Below are 11,532 nucleotides of genomic sequence, written 5' to 3'. Positions count from 1 at the left end.
TGGGGCCGGAGAAATATCTTTCAAGAATGGGACCAACGATGAGTCAAGAGAAACATTCAGTGTGACAGAAGTGCAACCCTTGCGCAAATTGCTGCATATTTCAATGCTGGGCCATCAACAAGTGTCAGCGTGCGAATCATTCAACGAAACATCATCGATATGGGCCTCCGGAGCCCTTGATGACTGCACGACACAGAACGTACGCCTTGACTGGGCCCCTAAACATCGACATTGGACTTTTGATGACGGCCTGGTTGGACGAGTCTCGTTTCAAATTGTATCGAGCGGATGGACGTGTACGTGTATGGAGACAACCTCATGAATCCATGGACTCTGCACGTCAGCAGGGGACTGTTCAAGCTCGTGGAGGCTCTGTAATGGTGTGGGATGTGTGCAGTTGGGGTGATATGGAACCCTTGATACGTCTAGATACGACTCTGACAGATGACACGTATGTAAGTATCCTGTCTGATCACCTGCATCTAGTCCTGTCTATTGTGCATTCCGACGGACTTGGACATTTCCAATAGGACAATGCGACACCCCACACATCCAGAATTGCTACAGAGTGCTCCAGGAGCAGTCTTCTGAGTTCAAACACTTTCGCTGGCCACCCAACTCCCAAGACATGAACATTATTGAGAATGTCTGGGGTGCTTTGCATCGTGCTGTTCACCTCCTCGTACTCTTACGGATTTAGAGGCAGCTATGCAGAATTCATGGTGTCAGTTTCCTCCAGCACTCCTGCAGACAGTCGAGTCCATACCACGTCGTGTTGCGGCAAATCGGCGTTCTCGCGGGAGTGCTACGCGATATTAGGCAGGTGTATCAGTTTCTTTGTCTCGTCAGTGTACAATCAGACCGTCCTGCACTGCCGATCCCAATTCTACTTGAAAAGTGAACACTCGGAGACACAGTGAAACTGAAGGTTGCAGTAACGAAGGCGTGCCTGGACAAATCCGACTCATTGCTACAACGAATTACGAACTCTCACCGCCCAACAGTATAAACCACCAGTCAACTACAACATAAAAAATAATGAAAAAACCGCCTTCTATCCACACGTACTGTCCGGTTTTGCATTATCAGCACCACAATAAAACAAATCCCTTCGACGACAGGTCAAAGAAGTAGGTGGAATCAGCAGTTCACTATTGCCGGCCAACGCTATGTTCCCAAAAGAAAAACATTCAATACTCCGTGCTACGGACGCCGTACTTCCAAAACACCACATTAGCGACTCGCAAACAGGTTATGTTACGACAAGTAATTTCTAGAGCCTGCTGCTACTAACTGCTTTCCCCAAGCACTCCACGCTTCTCATAGTGGGCGCTTCGCTGACAGCTTGGAGGAGTGTTGCAGGCCAGCGCCACTCAAGTTCGCTGTCGGATGGACAGGAGCGCGGATTCATATCGCCGGAAAGATGGACATCCGTCACAAATGGAATGGTTCATATGGCTCTGAGCGCTATGGGACTTAACATCTGCCGGCCGTGGTGGTCTCGCGGTTCTAGGCGCGCAGTCCGGAACCGTGTGACTGCTACAGTCGCAGGTTCGAATCCTGCCTCGGGCATGGATGTGTGTGATGTCCTTAGGTTAGTTAGGTTTAAGTAGTTCTAAGTTCTAGGGGACTAATGACCACAGCAGTTGAGTCCCATAGTGCTCAGAGCCATTTGAACCATTCGAACTTAACATCTGAGGTCATCAGCCCCCTAGAACTTAGAACTACTTAAACCTAAATAACCTAAGGACATCACACACATCCATGCCCGAGGCAGGATTCGAATCTGCGACCGTAGCGTTCGCGCGGTTCCAGACTGAGGCGCCTAGAACCGCTCAGTCACACCTGCCGGCGGCACAAATGGACTAGGCGCTGGAATCAGTTTCGTCGAAATGTTTTGGAGCAATTGGATTTGCCATTCAATAGAACTAATCATTTTTCCCTGTACGGATCTCTTGGATTTGGTCCATGTGACTAGGACTGAAGCTGTTGCAGCTTACGTGCTCACCTGGAGCAGCCGTACAGGCACGGGTGCAGGAGGACAAACGAGTTGCTGAAACGTCAAGGATCGTAATACCGCAGTTCTCCCAACGATATAGTTGCAGTTTAGAATTACACACAGGCCGTCCTAACGGAACTGGGACACACCATGTATGTGCTCGCTTTCGTTGTCGAACAGCATCATGTTCGATAACGAAAACGAGCATATATCGTGTCCCATAACGTAGCACTATTTATAAACTGGACTATTACTGCACTCAGTATGCTTTCTGGTTTTAAATCTGACACTCCTATGTTGCGTGCTCCCTGTACTCCCTTTCAGATCGGCTCTATCGCAGTTTATTAACACGATGATTGTTCAACACATTCACAGCTACGGAGCTTGAAAATGACCTACGTATAAGGCCGAAATTCGCTAATAGTTCAGGGCATAGTAAACTGAAAACTCGGAACACTTCAAAATGTCCTTTAACAAATATACAACTGTGGTTCACTACACGAAGAAAATAAATTTATATAATTTCATTATAACGTGATATACTGAAATTACCCCCCGATATCGTATCCTACCACATATAAATTTTATCTTGAAACGTGGAATAAACAAACACGTAAAGTTTTTGTGTGTTTTTACTTGCTTTTATCGTCTACAGAATTACTGAAATATGTAACTCCAAATACCAGTCCATCTCATTCAGTACTGGAGAGACATGGCTCATTATATTAATGAACAAAAAATCCCCCTTCCTAGTACCGCGCATATGTCAACTGATAGCGAGGAAACATACGCTCGGAAGCATGACCTATTTCTTCTTCAGAGATTTCTGTCTAGGCTGTAAGAAGCAATGCCTCACTCAAAAAGTAGCAAAATGGAATACGGTATATTCACAACGATCCGTTCTGGTGTTGTCAGTGTCGTACTCGAACCCCGTCATGGACCAGGAGCAGTCTCTTTACTCGTTTCAAAATAGAACAGTAAAACAACAAGCAAATTGCAACACAGAGCAAAGCGCAGTACACGAAGTATTCGCTAACGGCTATAGCGCAGTTCGTTTGCTGATATTGGCAGTAGCTTAAGCCTCGTCTCTACTGGTACCTTATCCCTTTGGGTATGAGTTATTTCCGTTTCAAACCACCATTTTACTAATTTTTTTGAAGTTCCAGTGTCTTTCGCATGAAACCACCAATGCTACTGCAAGGCAGTGGTACACTGAGGTATTTCTACGAATGTAGTGCACTGTGGCAGGCATTTGCAGCGTTCAAAGCAAATATCCGCCCGATGGTTGTGCTGCGTGATTGTAAGAGACTGTACTTTGTGTCTTTTTTTTGTGGGTCATATAGAGGAGACCATTGTCAGCGAAAGTAAGTATGTGTAATGTTATTGTAACACAAATTTAGTGGAGTAATATTTACGTTTGGTATTAATTTGTGGAATTTTTTAAATTTTAGACAGGTTTTTCCGAGTTATTTAGGACTATAATCTGTTTTAGGCGTTGTGAGCTCATGGAAGTTTAGAGATGTGGGACTGTGTCTAGAAGAAATGTGAAACCTCTAAAAATATCACATTAAATCATGGGTGGCTGAAAACTATATGCTGCAGCGCTTCCAAACTGAAACCACGTCTTTAAGACAACTGACTGTTTAATTTTTGCCACTTTGGTCTTGCATTCGTTGCTTCTTATGACAATAAAACTAAATTTTGTGAAACATTTTTAAATTATATCCCAAAGTGAAAGCACCTTGTTAAAATTTGTCACTTAAAATTCTTTTTGTAGTCGTTGCTTACTATGATATGGAATCTTAATTTTAAGAAAAATCTGGAAATTATATCCCAGATTGAAACCACCTCCTTAAAACATTCGATTGTTTACTTTTTGCCATTTTATTCTGGTAACCGTTCCTCACCGTGATAACAAATCTTAATTTTGTGAATAATTTTGCAGTTACATTCCGAAGTGAAACTACTTCCTTAAAACGACTGATTATATACTTTTTTCCATTTTATTCTTGTAATCGTCTCTTACTATGATAATGAAGCTTTTTTGTAAAAAAATTCGCAGTTATATTCCAAAGTGAAACCACTTTATAAAAAGACAATTGATTATTTGCCTTTGCCAATTTCTGCTTGTAATCGCTGTTTACGGTGATATTAAAAGCTAATTTTGTGAAGGTTTTTAAAATTATATACTTCTTATATTGTTGGGTTTCAAAATTCAAGATCAAAGCAGCCCCATTCCCCCCCCCCCCCCCCCCCCCCTGCCCCTCACAACACCAACGTGTCCACAGAATACCATTATCAATGTGGAGCGGGCTGTAAACTACTCAATAGTTGAGGCACATATCTTGCAAACAATACAAGGCGACTTCCCCAGTCCCCACAGGGAGACAGCACTGTTGCCTGCTATCAGTTGCGTGTTGCAAATTGGTGCTATTAGTAGTCCCCGAAAGCCATAGTCGCCTAAAGCTGAGGCTACGCTGGAGCGATGTCATAGAAATGTAAACATCGCACAAGTGACTGGTCGTGGTAGATGCGCGAAACCCACTTCAACTGTTGCGGGTCTTGTCTTGCAGTATGGACTGAAGACATCTAAGGGCATTAGAGATGTTGCTGACGTAGGCGTGACTGTACTATCTAGCCACGACGGACGCTGGATTCAAAACTACCGCTGCTGCCCTCATCGCGGGATGCGCGCGCTTCGCGAGTAACGTCCAAATGCGCCGCAAAGACTGGGGGCTCTACACAGCTGAGTAGCGGCGGTTCGATGCGGCAGGCGGGAGATCCCTGTGTGGATCAGCAGGCAACCAGCACACATCGCCTGCACTGGCAGCGGTACTACACGAGGGGTCTCTCAGGCGCCGTGCCGCCGTGGATATGGGCCCAATGGCTGGACTTGTTTTCGGTCAATACAGATCGTCTTCAATTTGTGCGAAGGAAGACTTTGTGCAAAACAGGAAAAGTCTTGCTCATGGGATATATTAATGGAAGTGTTGGAGATTCCATTATACCGGGCATGAAACAAAGATATAATGGAATAGAAATAAATGAATGTGGTTAATAACCGATCCATAGCTGTGCAAGGAGCGAATTCCGTATTAATAACAGGCAATTCGACCATAAGCCACAGCATAAATACGCTTGGTGTAATACAAGAGGTCAGTTCCCGTGTTATTGATTGCATCCTAACCAATATATCCGTTCATCCAAGTCAAATATTAGTTGTGAGAACGTTAACAGAAAATAAATTGAGAATTAAAACACACGAAGGATTCAGAGATGAAATTATACTAGATAAAGGTATTAGACAAGCAGACTTATTAAGCCCACTCCTGTTCATCTTAATAATTGATCACGTAATTGATGGCATGAGAAAGAAACCACGTTACAAAATGGGAAATAAAATGGTAAATGTAGAATGCTGATGGTGTTGTATTGATAACTAATAATTAGGATAATTATAAACATCACTTCACCAATTTAATAAAACAGCAAAGCAATATAACATGGAAATCTCACCTAAAAAACCTAAGAGTATGCTAATATGAGGAGCACCTGTGCGGTTTAAACTATAAGTAGACGATGTCTCAATTGACATGTGATGAGCTTTAATGACTTGGGGACTCTTACCATCAACTATAAAGACATATCCATGGAAGTGAAAAATCATGTAACAAAGTAGACCACATACCTACAAAACACTGTAAGGAGAAACTAATGGTTCAGATGGCTCTGAGCTCTATGGGACTTAACATCTGAGGTCATCATTCCCTTAGAACTTAGAACTACTTAAACCTAACTAACCTAAGGACAACACACACATCCATGTTCGAGGCAGGATTCAAACCTGCGACCATAGCGGTATCACGGTTCCAGACCGAAAGTCATAGAACAGCTCGACCACCGCGGCCGGCGAGATACAAATCTGAGGAGAAATTACAAATATATAAAACTATGGTCGGTACTGTTGTGACATATGCCTTAGAAACTAGAGCAGAAATTAAAAAGCGAAGCGACTATCCAGACGGCCACCGAAGAGAAGGGAGAGCAGCGGTTCACTACATCCACGGAATGAAGCAGACAAACTGGTGCAGCCCTAGTCAGCCGCAGCCGCAGCAGCAGCAGCAGAAGAAGGAGGCTTTGTATAACGAGCGAGCTCTTGTGTGTTTTGAGGACTCATGTTATTATTCGGTTTCTGATTTGTTCGTGAATTTGATTATTTCAGTGTCAATCAGTGACCTGGAATTTGTATAAATTCGCTTAATTCGCCGTGAGCGTCTCCAGACATGTCTTCGACCTGGAATCTCACTGACTGGAGGAAACTGTCTTCACTGATGAGTCCCGCTTGACAAGTCTGGAGATGGCCCCGATAGCGGTGGAATACCAACCTACTATCGCCTGCCGTATGGCCCGACAACGAGGAGTAGTGGTCTGGGGTACTAATTCTTTTCTTTCCATGGCAGGACCCCTTTGGTGGTCATCCTCGGCATTGTTACAGCACAGCGGTACGTCGACCATATTCTAAACTGCATGTCGTTGCCTTGATAGCAAGCCGTCTTGGGCTTGTATTTCAGCAAACTGACGTCCCCCTTCCTCCCACACAGTGAGAGTTCCTACCGCTTGCGTTCGTGCTTGCCAAACGCAACCTTGGCCAACAGGGTCGCTGGGTCTCTCCCCAGTTGAGGACGTTTGGAGCACTATGGGCAGGGTCCTCGAACCACCTCGGGATTTTGGCAATCTAACGCGCCAATGGACAGAATTTGGCATGATATCCCTTAGGAGGCCATCCGAGAACTCTATCAGTCAATGCCAAATTCAATATCTGCCTGCATAAGGGCCAGAGGAGGACGAACACGTTGACTTGCTCAGTTTGTGAAGCTCTTCCTCTTTAATAAGTTATAAAGTTTTCCTAAATTTGTAATTGCTTTATTTGTTTGTCTTTCCATTTACTACGCATCTGCCATATTTCGTCCCATTCAGATAATTCTTTCATGGTGGGTTGTTGTTTTTTTCTACAGTGTATTTTGGCACACTTCCAGTTGGTGGTTAATAATTATTGTGGTATGTAACCAATTTCAGATTTTTGGTAGTGTTTGCTAGAGATACCAGTGGGCATGAATGAGAGCTTGACACCTGACTGTTTTAAGTGAATGACTTGAGTTTGTTTTTATGGTAGTTCAATGACTAATAATTCACTTTAAAGCACAGAATATAAATTTATTACTCTTGAGACAGTTTTTCAAGCTGAAGATTGAGCAGCGAGAATTATTTCCGGTTGTATTTTGTAGAACTATGCTGATCTTACTTCTTATGTAATAGAACCAAGTAAGTTGTTCTCGATGGTGAGTGTTCATCGGAGGTGAGGGTATCATCTCAAGTACCCCAGGGAAGTGTGGTAGGTCCTCTGTAGTTTTCTATCTACATAAATGATCTTTTGAATAGGGTGGATAGCCATGTGCGGCTGTTTGCTGATGATGCTGTGCTGCACGGGAAGGTGTCTTCGTTGAGTAATTGTAGGAGGATACGAGATGACTTTTGACAGGATTTGAGATTGGTGTAAAGAATGGCAGCTAACTCTAAATATAGATAAATGTAAATTAATGCAGATGACTAGGAAAAAGAATCCTGTAATGCTTGAATACTCCAATAGTAGCGTAGCTCTCGACACTGTCACGTCGATTAAATATTTGGGCGTAACATTGCAGAGCGATATGAAATGGGACAAACATGTAATGGCAGTTGTGTGGAAGGTGGATGGTCGTCTTCGGTTCATTGGCAGAATTTTGGGAAGATATGGCTCATCTGTAAAGGAGACCGCTTATAAAGCACTAATACGATCTATTCTTGAGTACTGCTCGAGCGTTTGGGATCCCTATCAGGTCGGATTGAGGGAGGACAAAGAAGAAATTCAGAGGCGGGCTGCTAGATTTTTTACTGGTAGGTTTGATCATCACGCGAGTGTTACGTAAATGTCTCAGGAACTCTGGTGGGCGTCTATAGAGGAAATGAGGCGTTCTTTTCGCTACTGAGGAAATTTAGAGAACCAGCATTTGAGGCTGACTGCAGTACAATTTTACTGCCGCCAACTTACATTTCGCGGAAAGACCACAAAGATAAGAGAGATTAGGGCTCGTACAGAGGCATATAAGCAGTCATTTTTGCCTCGTTCTGTTTGCGAGTGGAACAGGGAGAGAAGATGCTAGTTGTGGCACGAGGTTCCCTCCACCACGCACCGTATGGTGGATTGCGGAGTATGCACGTAGATGTAGATCTTTTAATTGTGAACGGACTGCGTCTTCTATTTCTTTAAATTATTGACTTGATTGTTGGGGGGGGGGGGGGGGAGAAGGGTGAGGGGAGTTTGTACTGTCAATTGGATTTTTTTGAGTGTAAGGATATGTTTTTGGAGTTTTACACGACTCTCGACCCAAAACCACCATTCCCAATTTTAGTTCTGCTACAGTAGTGTATCTGCCAATGAATCACACAAAGCCTTAAAGGCCTAAAACGTGAAGAAGATAGCCAATTGTGGACCAGCTGTGAATGAGGTAAGTGTTTTCGGCGCTGCCTCGGTCGTGGTTGTGGTTGCGGACCAGCGCGCCGTATTGACAGCGGGTTCCGCGCCCTGATTAATGGGCGCCGCCTCAGATATTGCTGACTCGCTGCAGCCCCGCAGCCTCTGACTGCGCGATAATTGAATACACCCGCGCGGGCTCCGCCGGTTATTTATGTTGGCCCGCAGTGCAGCGCAGCGCAGCACGGCGCCTATCTCCGGAGCGCGCTTTCATGAAACACCTCGCGAGGCCGCCCCTTCCCCCGTAACCGGAACGCTGACGCGCACTTCTCAACTCCGCTTCCGCGCGGCGGGAAAAGCGCTCCACCCTAGGCAGCGAATAGCTGCGGCCGAAGACGGTATCGCAGGAGAAACGAGCGTCTGGCTTAGTTAATTGCAACCTGCGGCAGACAAAGCGAGGAACTCACAGCACAAGAAGTTGACACGAAAATGATGTTTCGAGAGAGGCCCGTGGGAAATGGTATTAATGGCAGCCGCCAGGCCAGACGATGAAGACTTCCGAACGACCGGAGGCCTGTTACATTTCTTGCGGCATCTATAATGTGGGTGCTTTTAGACGATAGGTGCCATCTCTTTCAACTGCCAGGAAACTTCAATAATCCTCTGTTTATTTGATACACGGAGGCACTACGGGACGCCTTAGGATAACTTATCACCACCAGAAGCACTCGAAGTTCTAATCGCAATTTAGAACATTTATGCATAAAAATAAATCATGTCCTCTATACGTGGACATACCGAATACTACACAGGACAAAAACTTTGTCACCTGCAGGTTCATATCAGGCTAATAATGTTTAACACCTCCTCTAGCTTGGCAAAACTGACATCATGTACCAATTCATTCACTTCCGTGACTCGAACTCGGGACCTTTGCATTTGGCGGGCAAGTGCTCTACCAACTGAGCTATCCAAGCGTGAGTCGTGCTTGGGTAGCTCAGTTGGTAGAGCACTTGCCCGTGAAAGGCGAAGGTCCCGAGTTCGAGTCTCGGTCCGGCACACAGTTTTAATCTGCCAGGAAGTTTCATATCAGCGCACACTTCGCTGCAGAGTGAAAATCTCATTCTGGAAACATCCTCAGGCTGTGGCTAAGCCATGTCTCCGCAATATCCTTTCTTTCAGGAGTGCTAGTTCTGCAAGGTTCGCAGGACAGCTTCTGTAAAGTTTGGAAGGTAGGAGGCGAGGTACTGGCGGAAGTAAAGCTGTGAGGACGAGGCGTGAGTCGTGCTTGGGTAGCTCAGTTGGTAGAGCACTTACCCACGAAAGGCAAAGGTCCCGAGTTCGAGTCTCGGTCCGGAACACAGTTTTAATCTGCCAGGAAGTTTCACCTTCATGACTTATCTATCATCTCCCGCCTGAATTTCAATCAGCTCCCCAGTGGGGTAATCCGACCCGAGATACACCCCTCTTTCCAACATTAGTGACTACACTCCCTCTAAATTTTTCTCCCTCCCAATACCTCCATCTTGCTAAATTTGAATCGCTTCTTGCTGTTCCACAAGCCCTATACTCAACTAAGTCTTTCACCTTCCCTCCAATGAGCAATTTCACGCGTCACCAGTATCGCCAGTACATCATAACATCATTCGCATTATCATCAGTGATTTTATTTTAAATGTGATATGAAATCATCGATAGTTATTTCAAAAATATTCAATATTGTCCATCAATGTGATTTTTAAAATGTCACTTTTATCATCCGCTGTGCTTTAAAAGTTGTTATTTTTCACCATTGGCTTTGTAAAGACATTTTTTGTCGTCAGTTTTTACATACAGGATGTTTTAAAATGAATACAGTGTTTTAAGGCTTATAATGATAAATAATACACCAACTGAAAGTTGTTTTTACAATTATTCTCTGTGAACACCGATCACACATCAAGTCGATAGGTGAGTTGTTCAAAGACTTGGATCAATGTGTCAGGAGTAACTGTTGCAATAACAGTGTTTCTAAAGTCCGATGGATCAGCTGGTGTCGGAGGCACATACACATGATAGCCTCAGATCGTGTGTGAACGTGGAGGTCATGCATAAAGAGCTGTGTCAACCGGCCCCTTGCGCCCAATCCACCGGTCGGATACAACGTCGTTCCACCAGTCGCGTACTGAGTTATGCCAGTGAGGCGACGCACCATGTTGCTCCCATTGAGGTAAGGGCTATAGCTGTAGCACATCAAGATATGTAACATCAGTTACAGTTGATTTACCGAAAAAGAAAGGCCCATGAACTTTCCGTAGGGATATTTCTTGGGGCTAAGCGTGAAAGACTCATACTCGTTCAACACGTTTTTCAGTCACTCTGTCATTCCATGCTCTTCCCGTTGCACACAGGTGTATAAACAAAACTGTTTGAGTTTCACTTTCATTTGATGTATTATTTGCAGTTGTAAGTTGAACGAAATAAATGCTGCAACGCCTTAAAGCCGGTATGTTCATTTTGAAACACCCTATATTTTAAAACGTATTTCAGATTGTGTAACCCATAGCTGTAGATTCGATTTCTCTGCCGTCACACCGCCCCCTTTGTGGGGAATTGAAGAAACAATGAATAAAAAAAGTTGACAATAGTCTCTCTTTAGTTTTGAAATGGAAACGGAAATGAGCGTTTGGCGTCATTGGCCGGGTGGCCCCTTGCGGGGCAGGTCCGGCCGCCTTGGTGCAGGTCTTACTACATTAGACGCCACATTGGGCGACCTACGCGGTGGATGGGGAGGAAATGATGATGAAGACAACACAACACCCAGTCCCTGAGCGGAGAAAATCCTCAACCCAGCCGGGAATCGAACCAGGTCCGGTAGGACGGCAATCCGTCACGCTGACCACTCAGCTATTGGGCGGACAGTTTGGTAATAAGGTCTACGAGTTTCTAGATGTATGCCACATCCAACTGTAGCCACTCTCTGAGGATTACATACTGCAGAGCTACCCATTTGTGGAAATGTAGACTGCTTTCACCCATTGTT

Source organism: Schistocerca gregaria, chromosome 1 (assembly GCF_023897955.1).
Source record: "Schistocerca gregaria isolate iqSchGreg1 chromosome 1, iqSchGreg1.2, whole genome shotgun sequence".
NCBI lineage: Eukaryota > Metazoa > Arthropoda > Insecta > Orthoptera > Acrididae > Schistocerca > Schistocerca gregaria.
Note: the sequence above shows the minus strand (reverse complement) of the source record.